At 42.8% G+C, this 22,063-nt stretch overlaps 1 protein-coding gene across 6 annotated transcripts in view; it reads right to left on the bottom strand.

The window, feature by feature from the left end:
* Positions 1-22,063, bottom strand: part of RABGEF1 (RAB guanine nucleotide exchange factor 1) — a 69,620-nt gene extending 47,557 nt beyond the window's left edge. The window contains exon 1 of one of the 6 annotated variants that reach the window (XM_002722278.6): positions 21,916-22,063. The gene's annotated coding sequence lies outside the window, so the exon portion shown is untranslated. The remainder of the gene's footprint in view (positions 1-21,915) is intronic. The other 5 variants (XM_008249650.5, XM_070064755.2, XM_070064756.1 and 2 more) reach the window with 5 other exon arrangements.

The raw sequence follows: 22,063 nt of genomic DNA, 5'->3' as shown, positions 1-22,063 counted from the left end.
AAGAGAAATCATCACTACCAATTGTTTCTTCAAGGATGCTTGCATATCAAACATCCCTATATGATGAAGATGGCATCCCCTTCCAGAGAAGGGAACAGTTTGATATCTAGTGCAATAAATATAATGTCTCCCTCCACATCAAAGGTCTGGCAGTTTTGTCTGGCATCCATTATGAGATTTAGGTTCCTGAAGTTTGAATTCCTTAGCTGTGACACTGTCCCTATGATGTTGCAGAGTAAAGTCAGTCCATATGCACAAAAAGCTTTTGTCTCCAATTTAGGAATCCGTCTTCTGCCATCATCCAAGAAACTGGCAAGAAAACTTCCTGCTTCTAAGTTGTGTAAAAACTCAGATCCTGGGACCAGTGCTGTGGCACAGTAGGTAAGGCCGCCTACAGCACTGACATCCCATATAGTTGCCAGTTTAAATCCCAGTTGCTCCATTTCTGATCCATGTCCCTGCTGATGTGCCTGGAAATGCAGCAGTGAATAGCCCAAGTACCAAAAGCTCCTGTCTCCTGGCTTCAGATTGGCCCAGCTCCAGCCATTGCGGCCATTTGGGGAGTGAACCAGCAGATGAAGATCTTCCTCTCTGTCTCTCTCTCTGTAATTCTGCCTTTCAAATAAATAAATAAAATCTAAAAACAAACAAACAAACAAACAAAAAAAAACACAAAAACTCAGCTCTTTCACGGTTCTTGGCAATATGTGTGACAAATAAGCACATGAAAACTTGTTTAAAATCATTAGTCATTAAAGAAACACAAATAAAAACCACCACAAAATATCACTCACACCCATTAAAATGGCTGAAAAACAAAAAGATGATGATGCTAAGTGGTGGCAAGGATGCAGAACAGCTAGAAATCTCAATTTTAGTGCAATGCAAAATAGTATATAGTTGCTACAGAAACATAACAGCTTCTTAGGAAATTAAATGTACTTTTAAAAAAAGATTTTATTTATTTATTTGAGAGAGAGAGTTACAGACAGTGAGAGGGAGAGACAGAGAAAGGTCTTCCATCCACTGGTTCACTCCCCAAATCCGAAGCCTCCCATGTAGGTGCAGGGGCCCAAGCATCTAGGCCATCTTCCAGACCACAGCAGGGAGCTGGATTGGAAAAGGAGCAACTGGGACTAGAACCAGCACCCATATGGGATGCCAGTGCCACAGGCAAAGGATTAGCCTACTGAGCCACAATGCCAGTCACTAAACATGTATTTTTCATATGACCCAAGAAGCACACTTCTGGGTGTTTCCTCTAGGGAAATAAAAACTGATGTTTACTCAAAATTCTCTGTACAAATGTTTATAGCAGCATTATTCATGATCACCAAACAAGAAACAACCAAAATGTCCTTCACTAGATACATTAATAAAGAAACTGAGATGCATCCATATATTGGAATGCCATTTGGGTAGGGAGGGACAGGATGTTTCTAACATACTGGGCACATAATAAACAGTTAATGAGGTTAGGGTACAAAGAAAACTAAGGGGCTGACATTCCGGTGCAGTGGGTTAAGCTACTGCATGCAACGTCCACATCCCATATGGGTACCAGCTTCAGTCCTAGATGCTCCACTTCTGATCCAGCTCCCTGCTAATGTGCCTGGGAAAGAGAAGAAGATGGCCCAAGTCTTTGAGCTCCTGTAGGCACATGGGAGACCCAGATGAAGCTCCTGGCTATGGGTTGGCCCAGCCCTGGCTGTTGCAGCCACTGGGGGAGTGAACCAAATAGATCATGCTCTCTCTTTGGGGAGTGAACCAAATAGATCTCTATCTCTCTCCTTCTCTAACTCTTTCAAATAAATAATTAAAAAAAAACATTTAAGAGAAGGGCAGGCACTGTAGCGTAGAAGGTAAAGCCACCACCTGCAAAGCCAGTATCCTATATGGACACCAGTTTGAGTCCTGGTTTATCCACTTCCAATCCAGTTCCCTGCTAATGGCCTGAGAAAAGCAGAAGATGGCCCAAGTGTTTGGGCCCCTGAACCCATGCAGGAGACCAGAAGCAGCTCCTGGCTCCTGGCTTCAGCCTGGCTAGGCCCAGCCATTGCAGCATCTGGGAAGTGAACTAGAAGACGAAACTCTGACTTTCAAATAAATGAATAAATCTTTTAAAAAAAGAAAAGATGTTTATTTAAGAAAAAAAGGAAAAATAAGATTAGGAAGTCAGAAAAGTGGGAGTCTGATAATATTAAGCTGAAGAAACATTAAAAAGCACCCATTTTATTCTATTATATTACAGTTGAAGAAACAGAGACTGAGAAGTTATGACTTACTTGATCAAAATGGTACCAAGTGGCAGAGGCATCACTAAGCCTATATTTAGTACATTAAGTACTTGGTTCCATCAACCTATTTTAGAGTCTGAGCTATTTTTTCTCACCATTATCATCCTGTGGTTCCCCTTTGTTTCTTTAAGCAAAGGGAAAAAATAAATAAGCATTTTTTCCTTTTATCAATTTTGTGCTATCAATACTATAGTATAGGTCTGTGTTACTAAAATGGATGCATCTGGGGGGCTCTACCTAGCACATATGCCAACAAACTCCCTTTTATCAAGAAACAGTTCTCCTAATCCACAAAGATATGCTGCCAGCAGCCATGGGTTGACTGTAGCTAGTCATGAGATGACTGGTTCCACACTTTAGTCACAACTCACTGAACCAGAGGTGTGTACATCTAGCAAAACTGGATTACAGCCTCTTACTTGGAGTGTTGGAAATGTAACCAAGTCTGGACTGCTCTCTTAAATGATGGAGGAGTTTTGTGGAATGTATTTAATATTGCTCAGGTACCCTAACCAAAGCCACAGAAGTACAAAGCCCATATAGCTATTTTTGTTCTTCCTTAGGGCCCTGCATGCAAACCAGACTCATCTCAGAAAAACCAAAAAAACCAAGTTGTAAATCTGAGTACTCCTCATTATCTCTCTTGAGGGTCCTGCCTCCTATTTTTGGGTTCAAGGTCATATCTTCATAGGACATTCTCTAAGAAACTCTCCTAGGATTTATAGGAAACATTCTAACAAAATGAAAAACTATCCCTTGACCTTAGTTATGACACAAAATTAGCAGGTGGTTTTTCTCTCCTTAAATTTGTTTTTTTTTGCCAGTTATAGGAGTTAAAAAAAAAAGGCTTGGTAAATATACATACATAAAATATATGAAACTTATAACAGTTGAATAACAAATTAGAAAATATAAAAAGAAATCTCATCCACAACAGTATGCATATGTAAAAATATTTAGGAAATATTTATGTATCTACATAAAAATAGATATAAATAAGGCTTGAATGAGAGGTAAGACATACCATGCAACAGTATGAAAATATTAAAGATTAAATAGCAAGTGTTCTAAAGAAAAATGTAAGTTTAATAAAAATGACAATAAAAATCCATCAAAACTTTTTAGAACTGGACAAAATGACTTCATTTTTCACCAGCAATAACAGGCTAGAATTTCCATTTTCTAAGTTAAATTTTCAATTATCATTATAGGATAGACTCCCCAAAAATGAATCATTAATATACCATAGTACATAACCTAATTTAATATTAGAAAAAGAAGATGGGAAGTTTCTCAATAAAGTTTTAAACTATTTGGTCAGCAAGCCAATACCCCAAAAATCCTAAAATTAATTACAGGGCTATTAAAAGGGTTTTTTTTTTTAAGATTTATTGATTTATTTGAAAGTCAGAATTAGAGACAGAGAGGGAGAGACAGAGAGAGAGATATCCCATCCACTGGTTTGCTCATCAGATGGTCAGGCAAAAGCCAGAAGTCAGGAGCTTCTTCCAGGTTTCCCACTTGGTTGGCAGGAGCACCAACACTTGGGTCATCTTCCACTGCTTTTCCCAGGCCATTAGCAGGGAAATGGATCATAAGTGGAGCACCCAGGACTCCTATGGGCTGTACCCACTAAGCCATAACACCACCCCAAAGAGTTAAAGTTTTTAAAAGATAAACAGGAAAAAGAACTACAATTAACTATTTATGAAACTTGTAAAGATGTGAAAGTTATCTAAGCTTATGAACAGATGGAAAAATCAGGAAGGAAACCAAAGAGGAACACAAAAACTGGAACAGTCTATCTAGTTTTTAAAATGCCCCATGTGCAGCAGTGGTGATGGTTCAAGTAACTGGATTCTTGTCATCCATGTGGAAGACCTAGATTATGTTTCCAATGCCTGCATTTGGCCTTGGCTTTTGCATTTGGAAATCAAATCAGCAGATATATCTTCCTCTCCCCACCTTTCAAATAAATGAGACATTTAAATCTACAAAAAAAAAAAAAAGAGAGAGAAAGAATAAGAAAAAAGTCCCTCCTATAACCAAATTAGGAAGGCAAATAAAATGAAAAAAAAATTAAGTAAACAGCACAAGATATTTTATTATAATTATAAACAATATATCTACTTTCCCACAACCTCATAAACAGCATTAATGAACTTCAATTTCTGTCAATCTGGCCAACAATAAATCATTTGTTTTAACATGTATTTTCCTAATGACATTAATAATCTATTAGTATTATTGGGGATAATGTTTTCTTTAAAGAAATTAATGTCTCGGCTGGTGCTTCAGCTCACTTGGCTAATCCTCCGCCTGCGGCGCCGGCACCCCGGGTTCTAGTCCTGGTCGGGGCGCCGGATTCTGTCCCGGTTGCTCCTCTTCAGTCCAGCTCTCTGCTGTGGCCCGGGAGGGCAGTGGAGGATGGCCCAAGTGCTTGGGCCCTGTACCCGCATGGGAGACCAGGAGGAAGCACCTGGTTTCTGGCTTCTGATCAGCGCAGTGTGTGCCAGCTGTGGCGGCCCTTTGCGGGGTGAACCAATGGAAAAGGAAGACCTACCTTTCTGTCTCTAACTCTGCCTCGAAAAGAAAAGAAAAAGGAAAAGGAAAAGGAAAAGGAAAAGGAAAAGGAAAGAAAAAGAAAAAGAAAAAGAAAAAGAAAAAGAAAAAGAAAAAGAAAAAGAAAAAGAAAAAGAAAAAGAAAAAGAAAAGAAATGCCTTGGGGCCAGCACTGTGGCTTAGTGGATAAAGCCACCACCTGCAGTGCTGGCATCCCATATAGGCACTGGTTCGAGTCCCAGCTGCTCCACTTCCAATCCAGCTCTCTGCTATGGCCTGGGAAAGCAGTAGAAGATGGCCCAAGTCCTCAGGCCCCTACACCCACATAGGAGACCTGTAAGAGGCTCCTGGCTTCAGATTGGCTCAGCTCCAGCCAACTGGGGAGTGAAACAGCAGATGGAAGAACTCTCTCTTTCTGCCTTTCCTTCTCTGTGTAACTCTGACTTTCAAATAAATAAATAAATCTTTAAAAAAATAAAAGAAATTAATGTCTTATATTCTTTGCTCATTTCTCCATCATTAATATTATTTCTTGTGATTTATCAGTGCTCTTTTTATATGTCTTTTCATCTTCACTTTACATGTATAAAGATACCATAATTTTAGCCAAATACAGCACATCAAATCTATATGCAAACTTCTCCAACTTTCATATCATTAAATACATTTCTTTTAACAGCAATGTGAATGTCACAGAGAATCAATGTCAAAGTTTCAATATTAGAACAACAAAGTAAACACCAGCCTGCCCAAATAACTCCTAATGATAATCAACCCCGGGAATATAATGCAGTTTATTGTTGCTGGAATGAGCACAGCCAGGCAAGCAGCATTCTTAAGAAATGAGTTCTAGACAACAATGTCCTATTGTCCTAAATCATACCCTCTTCTGTTAACCAAAACTATGACTCTAATCTGAGCATGCCATTCCCCAGGCCAATGTCTACTTTCTACCATTCTCTGCGCTCTCTTCCAAGGAGGCAGCCAATTCCCTAAATGGCCACTGTATTTTGTAAGTAACTGACGAAAAATTATTTCTTTTAATTCCACCTAAAATAGCAATAAATTGTAATATATAACATGGTTTCTACAATTAAAGGTCTTTTTCCCTTTTCTGTATATTAAATATATCCCCAAAATGAGATAAATCACTCTATGAACCAGCAGTTTCAACAAAATTAATATTCCTTAAATGTTACAGATGAAAACTTAAGCTAACTAAAATGCAGAAACTTTCAAAGGGTGGGAAAACTATCCCATCTGTTAGGAGTTGAATTGTGTCTCTCCGAAAAGATGGGCTGAAGTCCTAATACCTGTGAAGGAGAGCTTACTTAGAAATGGTCTTTGCAGGTGCAGTTATGATGAGTTAGAGTGGGACCTAAATCTAGTAACTGGTGTCCTTATCAGAAGGTCAGGATGACAGCCAGCACTGTGGTGTAGTAGACTAACCCTCTGCTTGCAGCGCCAGCATCCCATATGGTTCATGTCCAGCTCTCTGCTTATGGTCTTGGAAAAGCAGAAGATGGTCCCACGTGGGAGACCCAAAAGAAGCTCCTGACTCCTTGCTTAGGATCAACTTGCAGCCATTTGGGGAGTGAACCAGCAGATGAAAGACCTTTCTCTCTACATTCCCTTTCTCTGTCTATAACTCTGCCTCTCAAATAAGGACAGGAGACACACGGAGGGAAGAAGGCTCTGCGCCCATCAAGGCAGAGATGGGAGTGATACTGCTGCAAGCCAAGAAATTCCAAGAATTGCCAGCAGCCATCTCCTACAGAGCCTTCACAGGAAGCATGGCCCTGCTGAGCCCTAAATTTGAGGACTCAGCCTCTAGAATTAAGAACAAATTTCAGTTGTTTTAAGCCACCCAGTTTGTGATTGTTACAGCACCTCAGGAAAATGTACCACCCAAAAAGAATTGTAAACTCTATAAATAATAAAAAGAAGCAAATTTTCCACAAGTTGACTTAGAACTGCGGGTTCACAATATTGCTTATTTTTTACAAACAGCACAGTAACAGTCCTAGTTTATGCCTCTTGTCCTGGCATAAGAGCACATCCTTTGATCCTTAAAAGTGAACTCCCTTAGATAATAAACTAATAAACGGCCACTTTGTTTATGAGCACACAGGAGCACAACGCTTGTCCACCTTCAAATAACATTAGACAGAAAAAGAGCTGCTAGTTAGTTACTCCACTAACTCCACATTCCCCCATTGACAAACTAATTCTCTCTGGTTCCCACAACATTCTATAAATACAGCTATTATACTCTGGCCTCAGAATCAGCCCTAAAGGCACTCGGATCTGGCTGAAAAGCCCATGAGAGTATTTCAGGCATGGAAAGCCAAGACACTCTGGCAAAAAGATCTCTGTGAGTGAGATCCCAGTGGAAAGAACAGGTCTTCAAAGAGGGAGGTGCCTTTCTCTGAAGGGAGGAGAGAACCTCCACTTTGACTATGACCTTGTCTAAACAAGATAAGAGTCGGAGAACTCAAGGGGCTTCCATAGCCTTGGAAACTCATAACTGGTGCATAGGGAGATTACTGATGCCATAAACAGGAGTGTCAATTTGTAAAGTCAACAACAGGAGTCACTGTGCACTTACTCCTCATGTAGGATCTCGGTCCTTAACGTGCTGTACACTGAGGCTTAATGCTATAACGAGTACTCAAACAGTATATTTCACTTTGTGTTTCTATGGGGGTGCAAACGACTGAAATCTTTACTTAATGTACACTAAACTGATCTTCTGTAAAAAAAAAAAAAAAAGAAAGAAAGAAAGAAATTTTCAATTCCCAACTTGACTCTCACTGGGATTAAACATGACAATAGGTCTGATCTGATTTCATCATCATTTAAAAAAAATCATCTATTATTTTTCACTTTATGTTTCTGTGTGGGAGCAAACTGTTGAAATACTTACTTAAGGTATACTAAGCTGATCTTCTGTATATTAAGATAATCGAAAATGAATCTTGATGTGAATGGAAGGGGAGAGGGAGTGGGAAAGGGGAGGGTTGTTGGTGGGAGGGACGGTATGGGGGGGGAAGCCATTGTAACCCATGAGTCGTACTTTGGAAATTTATATTCATTAAATAAAAGATAAAAAAATAAATAAATAAATAAATAAATACAGCTATTATAACATTTAACTATCACAGTTACTCACTACATGCCATCCCATGTTCCTAGGCACTAAAGCACAGTGTCAGGAACAGAGTGGGTACTCCACTTTCTAAATGTATAAAACGACCTGTTCAGAAAATTAATCCTCTGAATCTTTGAAGTGCCTTCAAAGACACACACTGCTCTTTCACTTCTGTCCCTTATACACTCTCCAGAGTCCAGGGACGGTAGGGAAGAAGAATTAAACAGCAAAGCAACTAACTTACAGAGCACTGGAATGCATCAATGCCACCGGAGGACTTATTAAAACAGTACTGAGTCCCACCTCAGAGTTTCAGATTCATTATGTCTTGGGTAGAGTCTGAGAATTTGAATTTAACAAGTCCTTAGGTAATGCGGCTGGGAACCACCTCTGAGAACCACTGTTAAAAAGAAAACACTACAATTATGACTTCTCATGACCTCATTTCAAGTGGGAGACTGACTCCCTTTTCTGAATCTGATAAAGAGTAGCCAGTGGCAGACCAACATTCCTACTGCGAAGTAGGGAAACGAGACACATTTTAGAAGTAAAAGTCTGAAGGCATCAGAAAGCTGCCCAAGCACCTAAAATTAGAGGAGTTTATATTCTGGAAAAAAGAAACTGTAGAGAAATGAGGTAACATTCTGCAGCAGCTTTTTCCCAAGTACATTTGCTGATTCTAGGGCAAAAGGCTCAGAATCCAAATTTTGCTGAGGCAGAAGAATCATGAAACCTTTATAAGCCCAAGATTCCACTGAAAGACAAGTCAAAGGCCAGGACCTGACAAAAGGCTAGTTTTCTCCCAAAAATGCTTAACAAATTCAGCAACTATACACAGAGGGCTTCAAAACAAAATGGAAAGTCTCTGAAAGTCAAAAGTGAAATTTTCAACCATCTCAACCATCCTCAGGTGACAAAGATTACAGTCTAAAATCCCCTGGGTGCAGGGATTCCTGTGAACTCACCAAAAGATCAGTCAGAAGCTGTGCATGAGTATTTGCTAGTGGTAAGGCCAAACCAGAGGAAAAAAAGCCTTAGGAAACTTGCAAAGCACTCTCAACTGTCAATTCTGTCCCTAACAGCATTATGGGATCAGTATCCATTCTCTCTGCCTAGCAAAAGGTCAGTTTCCTCTCTGAAAAAGAATAGCATCACCAGAACCTTATTTTATTCATGAAACCTAGCATTCACATAACTAAAAATCAAAAAAAAAAAAAAAAAGCGGACACTAGAAACAGACGCTTAGATGATCTAGGCATTGATGTTAAGACTTATAAATAATGATGATTCAAAAATAAGAAAAATATAAAAAGAGTAAATATTTCAACTGAGAATTAAACTGGGGGCCAGCATGGTGGCGCAGCATGTTAAGCTGCTAGTTCAAAAACCAGCATCCCATATGGGTACCAATTAAAGTCCCAGCTGTTGTTTTTTTTTTTTTTTTTTTTTTTGACAGGCAGAGTGGACAGTGAGAGAGAGAGACAGAGAGAAAGGTCTTCCTTTTGCCGTTGGTTCACCCTCCAATGGCCACCGCGGCCGGTGTGCTGCGGCCGCCACACCGTGCTGATCCAATGGCAGGAGCCAGGTACTTATCCTGGTCTCCCATGCGGTGCAGGGCCCAAGTACTTGGGCCATCCTCCACTGCCTTCTCAGGCCACAGCAGAGAGCTGGCCTGGAAGAGGGGCAACCGGGAAAGAATCCAGCGCCCCGACCGGGACTAGAACCCGGTGTGCCGGCGCCGTAAGGCAGAGGATTAGCCTAGTGAGCCGCGGCGCCGGCCTGTTTGTCTTCTGATCCAACTCCCTGCCAACGTGCCTGGGAAGGCAGTACAAGATGGTCCAAGATCCTGGGCCCCTGCCACTCACATATGAAACCCAGATGAAGCTCCTGGCTTCAGCCTGGCCCATTCTGGGCTACTGTAGTCACTGGAAAATGAATCAGCAGATGGAAGATCTCCTTATCTCTCTCCAAGTTACTTTGCCTTTCAAATACCTAAATTTTTTCTTTAAAAAGATGAAGGCAAAATAGAGACACTTTCAGTTGAACAAAAAAATGAGAGTACTGGGCTGGTGTTCAGCCTGGTGGTTAAGATACCCGCATCCCCCATCAGAGTACCTGTGTTTAATTCCCAGTTCTGGCTTCTGACTCCAGCTTCTTCCTAATACAGACCCTGAGTGGAAGCAATTGATTTCCTGCCATTCATGTGGGATAACTGGATTGTATTCCTGGCTCCTCACTTGACCCAGGCCCAGCCCTGGCCATTGTGAGCATTTGGGGAGTAACCAGCAGCTCTTTTTCTGTCTTTCCCTGTCTTTGCCTTTCAAAATAAAAATGTTTGCATTGGAAAAAATACCACTGGGAACTCTTAAAAAGGTAAATTATTGGGGCCAGTATTGTGGCATAGCAAGTAAAGCTGCCACCTGTGATGCCAGCATATACCTATGCATATATGGATAGTGATTATATAAAATAATTTTTTCAACTTTTTATTTAAGAGGCAGAGAGAGACACACACATGGGGCAGGAGATGGAGGCAGAGTAAGAGATTCTATCAGCTGGTTCAGTTCCCAAATGCCTATAACAGCAGGGCTATGGAAATAGGGGATAGTCAAGAGCCAGGAACTCAATCCAGGTCTCCCAAAGATACTCAACTACCTAAACTATCACCTGTTGCCTCACAGAGTGCAAATTAACTGGAAGCTGGAATCAAGAGTGAAGCTGAGACTCAAACCCAGGCACTCAGTCATGGGATGTAAGCATCTGAACTCAGCATCTTAACTCTTAAGGCCAAATGCCTGCCCTCAAAACAATTTCTTATAGGGCTTAAAAATACACAAACAAAATATGTGAGCTAGAGGCCTGCGCTGTGGCGTAGCGGGTAAAGCCGGCACCTGCAGTGCCGGCACCCCATATGGGTGCCGGTTCAAGAGCCGGCTGCTCCACTTCTGATCCAGCTCTCTGCTATGGCCTGGGAAAGCAGTAGAAGATGGCCCAAGCCCTTAGGCCCCTGGACGATGCTTCCAGCTCCTGGCTTCAGATCGGCATAGCTCCAGCCATTGCAGCCGACTGGGGAGTGAACCAGTGGATGGAAGACCTCTCCCTCCCTCCCTCCCTCCCTCCCTCTCTCCCTTCCTCTTCCTCTCCCTCTCCCTCTCTGCCACTCCTTCTCTCTGTGTAACGCTTTCAAATAAATTAATCTTTAAAAAGAAAAAAAAAATGTGAGCTAATGAGTATGTTAACTAGCTTGACTTAATTATTCCACAATGTATACACGTACCAAACATTATGTTGAATTTGATAAATGTATACTATTATTATTATTTATTCTATATGGAAGGGGCTTGTGCACATCAAGTTAACTCAATACTGGCATATCCGAATGCCAGTTTGATCCAGGCTGCTCCACTTCCAATCCAGCTTCTTGCTAATGTGCCTGGGAAAGCAGCAGAAGATGGCCCAAGTACTTAGGCCCTTGTCACCACATGACAGACCAGGTTGGAGTTCCTGGCCCCTGGTTTCAGCATGGCCCAGATCTGGCTATTGTGGCCATTTGAGGAGTAAACCAGAGGACAGAAAGAAGACCTCTGTCTCTCTGCTTTTCAAATAAATAAATCTAAATCATTCTTAATGAAACAGTAGGGCCACTGCTGTGGTGCAGCAGATAAAGCTGCCACCTGCAGCGCTGGCATCACATATAGGTGCCAGTTTGAGCCCCGGCGGCTCTACTTCCAATCCAGTTCTCTGCTACAGCCTGGGAAACCAGTACAAGATGTCCCAAGGCCTTGGGTCCCTGCACCCACATGAGAGACCAGGAAGATGCTCCTGGCTTCAGATTGGCGCAGCTCCGGCCATTGTGGCCATCTAGGGAGTAAACCAGTGGATGGAAGACCTCTCCCTCCCTCCCTCCTTCTCTGCCTTTCAAATAAATAAATCTTAACAAAAAAAAAAAAAAAATAGAAAAAGAAAACATAGCAACAATAAATACAAGTGAATTAAATATTCTACTATAAAGACTTAAATCGGGGCCAGTGTTGTGGCACAGCAGATTAGGCCACTGCCTGCCACACCAGCATCACGTATGGTCACAGGTTCGAGTCCCAGCTGCTCCACTTCTGATCTAACTCCCTGCTAATGCACCTGGGACGGCATTAGCACCCATGTGGGAGACCCAGATGAAGCTCCTGGCTCTTGGCTTCAGCTTGGTTCAGCCCCAGCCATCGCGGCCATTTGGGGACTGACCCAGTGGATGGAAGATCTCTGTCTCTCCCTCTCTCTCTGTAACTCTTCCTTTCAAATAAATAAATCTTTTTTTTTTAAAGACTTCAATTGTCAAACTAAAAGGTAAATCCAACTCCATAATTCTGTTCAGGACAAATACAGTTTTAAATTATAAGGTAGAAAAGATATAAAGCATGCAACATATACAAAGAGAAAGCTAGTAAGAGCTATACTGAAGTCATAAAAAGTAGACTATGAGGCCAGCGCTGTGGTACAGCAGGTTAACCCATGTCTGCAATGCCAGCACCATATTGGTGCTGGTTCGAGTCCTAGCTGCTCCACTTCTGTCCCAGCTCTCTGCTAATGTGCTGGGTCAGATGTGGGAAAGCAGCAGAAGCTGACCCAAGTGCTTGGGCCCCACTACCCACTTCAGAGACCCAGATGAAGCTCCTGGCTTCAACCCAGCCCAGCTCTGGTCATTGCAGCCATTTAGAGAATGAACCAGTGGATGGACGATCTCTATTTCTCTGTAACTTTGCCTTTCAAATAAATAAATCTTTTTTTTAAAAAAAAAAAGTAGACTTTAAGACAAAAAGCACTACTAGAATTTTGAAGGGTAGTAGTGGTAATCCATCAGAAAGACAGAAAAATTAAAATGTGAGCCAGGTGGTTGGAAATTAGCCCTTCATCACTGACAGCTAAGAAAAATCTTTTATCAAAAGCCTTAAACACTGGCTGTAACCAATTGTGATTACAGAACTCATGCTAACTCAGAGAAGAACAAATCTACAAGTATCAAATAACTTAGAGCTTAAGCATTAGACTTCTTTAAAATACTGTAAAATTCACACACAGACACATATTTTATAAGTTCTGAAATGCTTGGAAACTCAATTGTTTTTTCAAAACACAAAATAAAGGGCAAACATGTTTTGGACAAAAGAAACATAATGATCAGAAGATAGTCTGTGGTGCTAGACTGTGAAGTTTTGAAAGCTACTAAAATTCCTGATCATTAAACCTAATTCCTTGTTATTAAACTCACAGAAAGAAGGAAATAAAATCTTTTAAAAATATTTTCAGGGCCGGTGTTGTGGCACACCAGGTAAAGACACTGCCTGTGAAGCCGGCATCCCATATGGGGCCATTTCAAGTCCCAGTTGTTCCATTTTGAATCCAGCTCCCTGCTAATGGCCTAGGAAAAGCAGTGGAGGATGGCCCAAGTGATTGGGCCCCTGCCACCAATGTGGAAAACCTGGAAGAAGCTCCTGGCTCCTGGATTCAGCCTGGCCCAGCCCTCGCGGTTGCAGCCATTTGCAGAGTGAACCAACAGATGGAAGAGATTCTCTCTCTGTAGCTTGTTTTTTGTTTTGTTTTAAGATTTATTTATTTGAAAGAGTTACAGAGAGAGGAGGAGAGAGAAAGGTCTTCCATTCCGCTGGTTCACTCCCCAACTGACCGCAATGGCTGGAGCCTGGAGCTTCCTCCAGGTCTCCCATGTGGGTGCAGGGGCCCAAGGACTTGGGCCATCTTCCACTGCTTTCCCAGGCCATAGCAGAGAGCTGGATTGCAAGAGGAAAAGCTGGGACTCGAACTGGCACCCATATGGGATGCCAGCACTGCAGGCAGCAGCTTTACCCGCTATGCTGCAGCGCCAGCCTCCTCTCTGTAGCTCTTTCAAATAAATTTTTAAAAATTATTTTTAAAAATTTTTTAAATATTTTCTAGTACTGAGAATCTTCTCCAAATACAGCTAAACCATTTACAGAAGAAACTGAAATCTATTCCAAAGCAGGTGGTTAGCCTAATGGTTAAGACACTGGTTGGGATGCTGGATCCCATATTGGAGTGTCTGGGTTTAATTCCAAGCTCTGCTTTAAAAAATTTTTATTTATTTATTTATTTGAAAGTCAAATTTACAGAGAGAAAAGGAGGGAGAGAGAGGTCTTCTGCTCACTGATTCACTCCCCCAAGTGGCCACAGAGGGCAGGGCTGAGCCAGGCCAAAGACAGGAGCTTCATCCAGGTCTCCCACATGGGTGACAGGGATCCAAGAACTTGGGCTATCTTCTACTGCTTTTTCCAGGCCATTAGCAGGGAGCTGGATCAGATGTGCAGTACCTGGGACATAAACTGGCAACTATATGTGATGCCAGCATCACAAGCAGCAGTTTTATCCACTATGCCACAATATCAGCCCCTCAGCTCTGCTTCTTATTCCAGCCTCCTGCTAATGTGAACCCTGGGAGTCAGCAGGTGATGGCTCCCTGCTGCACATGTAGAAGACCTGGATTGAGTTCCCAATGCAGCTTCAGCCTGGACAGACTATTATAGGCATTTGAGGAGTAAGCTATTGGATAGCAACTCTGTCACTTAAATAAAATAAAAATTAAAAGAAAAAAATCTATGGTCCACTGACCTAAAATGGTAGAATTATTGTTATATCCGTTATTGGTTATGTTTGGGGCTGGAACTGGTTGGACCTGTAATACAACCTATCGAATAATTTTTCTGTCAGAATCTAAGAATCTCAACTTCCAAAGAATCTCAACTTATTTCTCAACCACCATATAATGTATATACACTCATACAGAAAATAATGTTTGAGAATTATATTTTAAATCTGTTCAGTTACTAGACTGAAGTACTGAAAAGGCAAAATTTTTCTATAGCTCACACTCTACAAATGCTCTTTTAACAAAAAACTGCAATTTGTTCCCCAATACATCCAAGAACAAAAGTAGGCTTTGGGGAGAAAGTGATGTCTACTACAGCTGACATTTAAAAGGCTTAAATACTAAATCTCAATTGTCATTGTCATAGACATTCTATTTGCTGGAGCAGGTAACATCAGGGCAAGGTTTCATAGAGGTTTCAACAGTTAGCGCATGGGTATGAAAGCATTTTCCATCTGATTATTTCTAATAAATGTTAGTAAGATCTATGTGCCAGGGCCAGCATTGTGGCATAGCAAGTAGCAGTGCCGCCATACCATATGGGCACCAGTTCGAGTCCTGGCTGCTCCACTTCCAATCCAGGTCTGTGCTATGGCCTGGGAAAGCAGTAGAAGATGGCCCAAGTCCTTGGGCCCCTGCACCCACATAGGAGACCAGGAGGAAGCTCCAGGCTCTAACCGTTGCAGCCAACTGGGGAGTGAACCAGCAGATGGAAGACCTCTCTTTGCCTCTCCTTCTCTCTCTGTGTAACTCTTTCAAATAAATAAACAAATATTAAAAAAAAAAAAAGGTCTATGTGCCCCATTCATGACTATACAACATTTGAAACACTAGGCAGGGGCCTGTGCCACGGCACAGTGGATTAATCCTCCATCCTGCGGTGCTGGCATCCCATATGGGTGCTGGTTCTAGTTCCAGCTGCTCTTTTTCCCATCTAGCTCTCTGCTGTGGCCCGGAAAGCAGGTGAGGATGGCCCAAGTCCTTGGGCCCCTGCACCCACCCACATGGGAGACCAAGAGGAAGCACCTGGCTCCTGGCTTCGTATCGGCACAGCTCCGACCATTGCAGCCATCTGGAGAGTAATTCAACGGACAGAAAACCTTTCTCTGTCTCTCCCTCTCACTGTCTGTAACTATCTCTCAAATAAAAAAATAAAATCTTTAAAAAAAAAAAACACTAGGCAAATAAAAGCAATATGCTTATCCACTTGAAACCTCAACTGCAATGGCCAATAAATATAAATAATAAAATTATATATCTAATTTGCTAAGTAGGAGCCACGCATATTATCTTTAGATATGGATTATGATGAATTTTTAGATATTCTATTTCAGTAGCCTACAGTTTTTACACTTGTTTTCTTTTGTTATGTGAGAGGCAGAGAGTAAGAGACAGACAGACCCTACCCCCTGGATGACTCTTCAAATGCCCCAAATGCTCATAAGGGCAGAGGTTAGGCAAGGCAAAAGCTGGGAGCCCAGAAATCAATCCAAGTCTCCCACAGGGACAGCCAGAACCCAAGTATTTGTAACATCGACTGCCCTCTCTCAGGGTCTGCATTAGCAAGAAGTTGGAATCAGGATCCTGAACTTGACTGGAACCCAGATACTAAAATATGGGATGTCAGCATCTTAACTGCTAGGCTAAACAACTGCCTCTGTGTTTACACTTTTTATTTGTGTTCTTCTTAAAATATCTTATTCAAAATTTTGGTCACTAGCCCAACTCATTTTTCAGGAACATGCTTAATAAACAATGTCAAAAGCTATATGGAAATGCAATTAAGGAAATAAAACATTATGCAACTATATTTAGGCAAGGAGTTTCACTCACTGTTTACTGAGTAAGGATGAATATGGATGGTCTATTAGCATAGGGCCTTGCCCATGCTAGCACTCAATAAATTTGAACTTGAAAAGGTAACTTCTTCAATTTGAGGGAAATACAGAATTAACAACTTACTACACCCTTCACCTAAGATGACTGGATCTGTTCCTATCTGAAAAATAAATCATACACCTGAAGATTTCAAGCCAATGCTCTCCATGCTGGAGCTCACATCTGAAAACCTACTTCCAAATGAATCTTAGGTCTATGGTTTGATGTTTCCTTAGCCCATGTCTGTGTGGAGGTGAGTGGCTTTCATTCAAATATGATTGTCATACCCCCCACGATGTGTAACACAGTTCTATTAAAACACAAAGCTCTGTGATTAACCAACAACATAAAATAGATGTGCTCAAGAAAGAGGAAACACAAACTCAAATCCCACCACAAATACATTACAGAAGCTCCACTGAGAAGGAAAATACTTAGGGAAGATGGCCTGAAAAGTCCACCTACTTGGCTAGATCATCTAAAACAGATCCTTAAATGAGTCTGGAGATCTAAGTACCTAGATCACATTATTTTGCTGGAACCAGAACTGCTTTTTACTGAATTATATTTTTATTTTATATCAACAATCTACACAAAGAGGCAAGGAGGAGTTCTACTAAAACATAAAGCAAAACACAACAGCACTTTGAAACCTAAGAGTTATTTACTTAAGGATGGAATTGAGGAGTTTTTTTTTTAATACAAGCAGGTTTGGGGGATCCAAAGGAGAAACTGATATCAGTGATCTTATTATGGTCACTCACCCAAGTAACTGATTGCATTTCTACTAAATTCTAATACTGGCAATATTTGCTACTAACAAGCAAAGCCAAATCTGTGGCCCTCTAATACTTCAGCCCAACAATACTCTGAATACAGTAACCTTCTACCTCAGTTCAGAGTTGATTAATCACTTATTTCTGTATGTATGTATTGTATCTTTAAAAATCATTACAAATCCTTTCTGGAACAAGATGTGCGACAAGTAAATGATACTATTCACCTTCAAAAAGTATAGCACAGTATGAAGACATTTTCTTCCATTAATAAAACATTTTTATGAGTGAATTTCTAAAGTTATTTTCTTTTACATGCTCCAAAGTGGTTTCTAAAGGAAAGAAAAAAGTGCTTTAACAAATATTACATCTAAAATTAGCAGAGGAACCACAAAAATAAAACACTTTCATTATATAGTTTTAACTTTAGATCACAAAGAAAATTATAAACATACTCCTATGTGAAAATACCCCAAAAGCCGATTTTAATTTTAAATTAGAGACCAAATCATTGTAAAATGCAATTACAATGTAGTACTTATTTTGAGTGGAAACTGAACAGGCCAACTTCAAAAGTAGTTCATAAGATTTTTGTGCCGGGGCTGGGGCAGTGGCATGGCGGGTAAAGCTGCTGCCTGAAGTGCCAGCATCCCATGTGGGCGCCAGTTCGAGTCCCAGCTGCTCCACTTCTGATCCAGCTTTTTGCTGTGGCCTGGGAAAGTAGTGGAAGATGGCCTAAGTCCTTGGGCCCCTGTACCCACATGGGAGACCCCGAGGAAGCTCCTGACTCCTGGCTTCAGATCAGCGTGGCTCAGGCCGTTGGGGCTATCTGGGGAGTAAACCAGTGGATAGAAGACCTCTCTCTCTCTCCTTCTTTCTGTGTAACTCTGACTTTCAAATAAATAAATCTTTAAAAAAAAAAAAAGATTTTTGTGGGAGCCAGTGCTGTGGCACAGTAGGTTAATCCTCTGCCTGCAGTGCCAGCATCCCATATGGGCACCAGTTCTAGTCCCAGCTGCTCCTCTTCCAATCCAGCTCTCTGCTATGGCCTGGGAAAGCAGTAGAAGATGGCCCATCCTTGGGCCCCTGCACCCACGTGGGAGACCTGGAAGAAGCTCCTGGCTCCTGACTTCAGATCTTTGGATTGGCACAGCTCTGGTGGTGCAGCCATTTGGGGGGTGAACCAGTGGATGGAAGACCTTTCTCTCTTTCTCTCCCTGTCACTGTCTGTAACTGTCTCTCAAATAAATAAAACCTTTTTAAAAAAATTTTTGTACAATTTGAATTGTCTTAGGCCTAACACAGAGAATGTTGCCAATCACTCCCTCTCCTTAAGTTGACACAGCACAGAATTTAGAGCAGCAAAGGTTCTTGCTACATTCCTGCTTCCAGAATTTCAGCAATCTTCTTGCTGTGGTTGGGAAAATAAAAAGCTTAAGAACCTCACTTTGGAATAGTTCACCCACTCATGAACACACACTTATCATTCTGATCTGAACCTTAATTTTAACTACATTTAATTAATTGATCACAATCAAGGTTTTTGGCCCTCCTACTGACCACAAACAAGTGAGCTTTGCTACCAAAAACAAATAAAAGCTTTCCACCTTACAATAAAAATTATACGTCCTACTCCACTGACAGCAACTTCATCAAAAACAGAAATTTTACAGGGAACTTGAAAACAGCACCATGAAAGTACTACCTTTTATTAAAGCATTTTAGAAGCTTTATCTAGCCAGCACCACGGCTCACTAGGCTAATCCTCCGCCTGCGGCGCCAGCACACCGGGTTCTAGTCCCGGTCGGGGCGCCAGATTCTGTTCCAATTGCCCCTCTTCCAGGCCAGCTCTCTGCTGTGGCCAGGGAGTGCAGTGGAGGATGGCCCAAGTGCTTGGGTCCTGCACCCCATGGGAGACCAGGAGAAGCACCTGGCTCCTGGCTTCAGATCAGCACGGTGCGTCGGCCATTGGAGGGTGAACCAATGGCAAAGGAAGACCTTTCTCTCTGTCTCTCTCTCACTGTCCATTCTGTCAAAAAAAAAAAAAAAAGCTTTATCTAAACATCTAACAAATAAGTAATATTTAGTGGGATAAAGAGAAGTCAGCTGTTGTTTCCCATGTTTATCAATAGTATAGATTACCTGAGGCAATTCAGCTGTACAAAATAACATACACAACATTTCTACCGTGATTTATGATAGAGGTAAGCATTTACAAAAACTTTGGAAATGTTGTGCCTTGGGGCCAGTGCTGTGGCACAGCACTTTAAGCCATGATTTGCAGCACCAGCACCCCATATGGTTGCGGCTGCCCTACTCCCAATGCAGCTCTCCGCTTAATGTGCCTGGGAAAGCAGCTGAAAATGGCCCAAGTCCTTGGGCCCCTGCACCCACATGGGAGACCTGGATGAAGCTCCTGGCTCCTGGCTTCAGCCTGACCCAGCCCCGGTTATTGGGCCATTTGGGGAATGAATCAGTAGATGGAAGGCCTGTCTGTCTGTCTCTGTCTCTCTCTCTCCCTCCTCCTCTTCCTGTAACTCAGCTTTTCAAATAAATAAACTTAAAAAAAAAAAAAAAAGTAAAGGAAAGAAAACGTTGGGCCTTAACTGTGAAACTATGTTTTTAGTGTGCATGGTATAACTGGCGATGGTCAGTTGGCACCATGTCTAGTCTGAGTTCCAGGTGTTAGGTTACATAGGTATCTCCTATATTTTAGGGGCAGATCAACTCTACTAAAAGGATTTACTTCACAGCCAATAGAAACACACGTGCCAGAAATTAAACTCATGCAATCAAGTGTGAAATCCTGACTCCAGCCAAAAACTGACACCAGTAAAAGAAACAAGATCTTAGTTCCATATGTAGACATTACAATGGGAGAGTACTGACCAAAATGTTTTCTCAATAAACACCAGAATTCAATGAATTATCCTCATCAAGCCAACTACTTGTGAATGCCCAATTTAGATGGCAAACGCAAAGAGACAAAGGCAGAATTCTTGTTTACAGACATCTACAACTTAGCTGATCAAAAACCCTTCCTTACACAAAGAAACCAACAGTAAATGAACACATAATTCAATTCGAACATTTAATGAGCAGAAAAGATTGAAATACAAGACATAACCAAGCACCATATCCGACTCATCAGCCACAGGGCAGACCAGTGTGGAAGAGTTAGGTAAAATTCCATTTTAACCACATAACAATCCCACAAGCACCTCCTTGTAGTTAGTGGCCGCTTCTTTAGTTCCTCCCTCCCCCATATTCTCACCTACTTCCAAAATTCCCATCCCACCTAGTTAGTCTGAATGTTACTCAAGCTCTAGGACACTTCAGAAAAGTATTCCCTTCCTCCGCCCTCCACACCCAACTGCGTGGCCATGGCCGCAGCTGCTCAGCACTTAGCACACACCCTTGCCACGCTGTATTAAAATTATCTTCACCATGCATCCCTCTCCTACATTGGCTAACTTCTGGAGAGAAATGGACCTGCTTGGATGGGAAGTAAAAATTCAAACCCAGAACACGTGTTAATCCTCCGCCTAAGAACCAGCAGCTCTTAAGTCTGACTTATCATTAATTGGATTAACAACATAATCAAATCTTCTGGCACCTCCCGCAAGCTTTCTTGGTACAACCATTTTAAGTTTTTGTGGTGTGTGTGTGTGTGTGTGTGTTAAACAATTTTAGTTTTACAAAGGGAAAAGCGCAACTATTCTTATAAGCTCTCCCAAAAAATCTTTTCAGCCAAAAACCAGGTGATGCTGCAAACTCGTCCTGGCAAAATTTCCCATGGCATCTCCAAGGTGAGCCGAGCCCACCGCGCCCCTCGGCCACATTTCCAACCGCAGGAACTGGTCAGCCGCGCTGAGACACCGCCAGCTGCCGATGACCCGGTCTCCCGACGGCTCAGTCCTTCCCTGTCTCCCCGCCGAACTTCCGCGATGGGCAGCGAGCTCTCCACCCAGACGGTCCGAAAGCAGGGACTTCCGACCCGGCCCCACCACTCTGCCCTCGCGCGCGGGATGAAGTCAGGACCACAGACTTGAAATCCCGGGGCCGCGACAAGACAGCACCCCGCCCAGCACCCGGGCGGTTCTGTCCCGGCGCCCCCGTCTTGGCCGGGCTTAGCTCTGGGTCCGAGCCTCCGGACCCAGACGCGTTCTGCAGGAGTCCGGGCACCACCCGACCGGCCGCCACCACAGGTGTCCCTTCGGACTCCGCGGGATGAGGAGCGAGCCACCCCCGGGAGGGTGCACTGGTGGCAGGAGGCAGTCGGTCCGTCCGAGTTCGGCCGGGCCGTGCAGAACTTGGCAACCACTGCCTGAAACAGGGGAGGGCGAGCACTAAGAAGATGAAGAGACCGCGACGGCCTAGCGCCCAGCAGGGCCGCGCTGCCCGGGGCCCGGGTGTGGGACGAAGCGCGGCCGGAGACACCGACGCGAACCGGCTCCCGCCGGCCGGACGGCACGGACGAATGACCCAGCAGCCCTCGGCCCGCGCGGGACGACGTCTCTGCCCACTCCCGGAGCTCCGAACGGCGCCACCCTCGTACCCCGTCCCTCTGATCCCCACCTCGTCGGCGGCTCCACCGGCGTCGGGACCGCCGCTCTCCCCGCGTAGCTCAAGTGGGTCCTGACTCGGCCAGTCCACTCCCCGCCCTCACACCCGCCCTCCCTCTCACGCCCCGCCCCGGCGCCGGGAGCGCACGCACGTCACGCAC

Source organism: Oryctolagus cuniculus, chromosome 19 (assembly GCF_051225735.1).
Source record: "Oryctolagus cuniculus isolate XC-2025 breed Fujian yellow rabbit chromosome 19, ASM5122573v1, whole genome shotgun sequence".
In the NCBI taxonomy this organism is placed as follows: domain Eukaryota; kingdom Metazoa; phylum Chordata; class Mammalia; order Lagomorpha; family Leporidae; genus Oryctolagus; species Oryctolagus cuniculus.
This window is presented reverse-complemented; position numbering and strand designations above follow the sequence as displayed.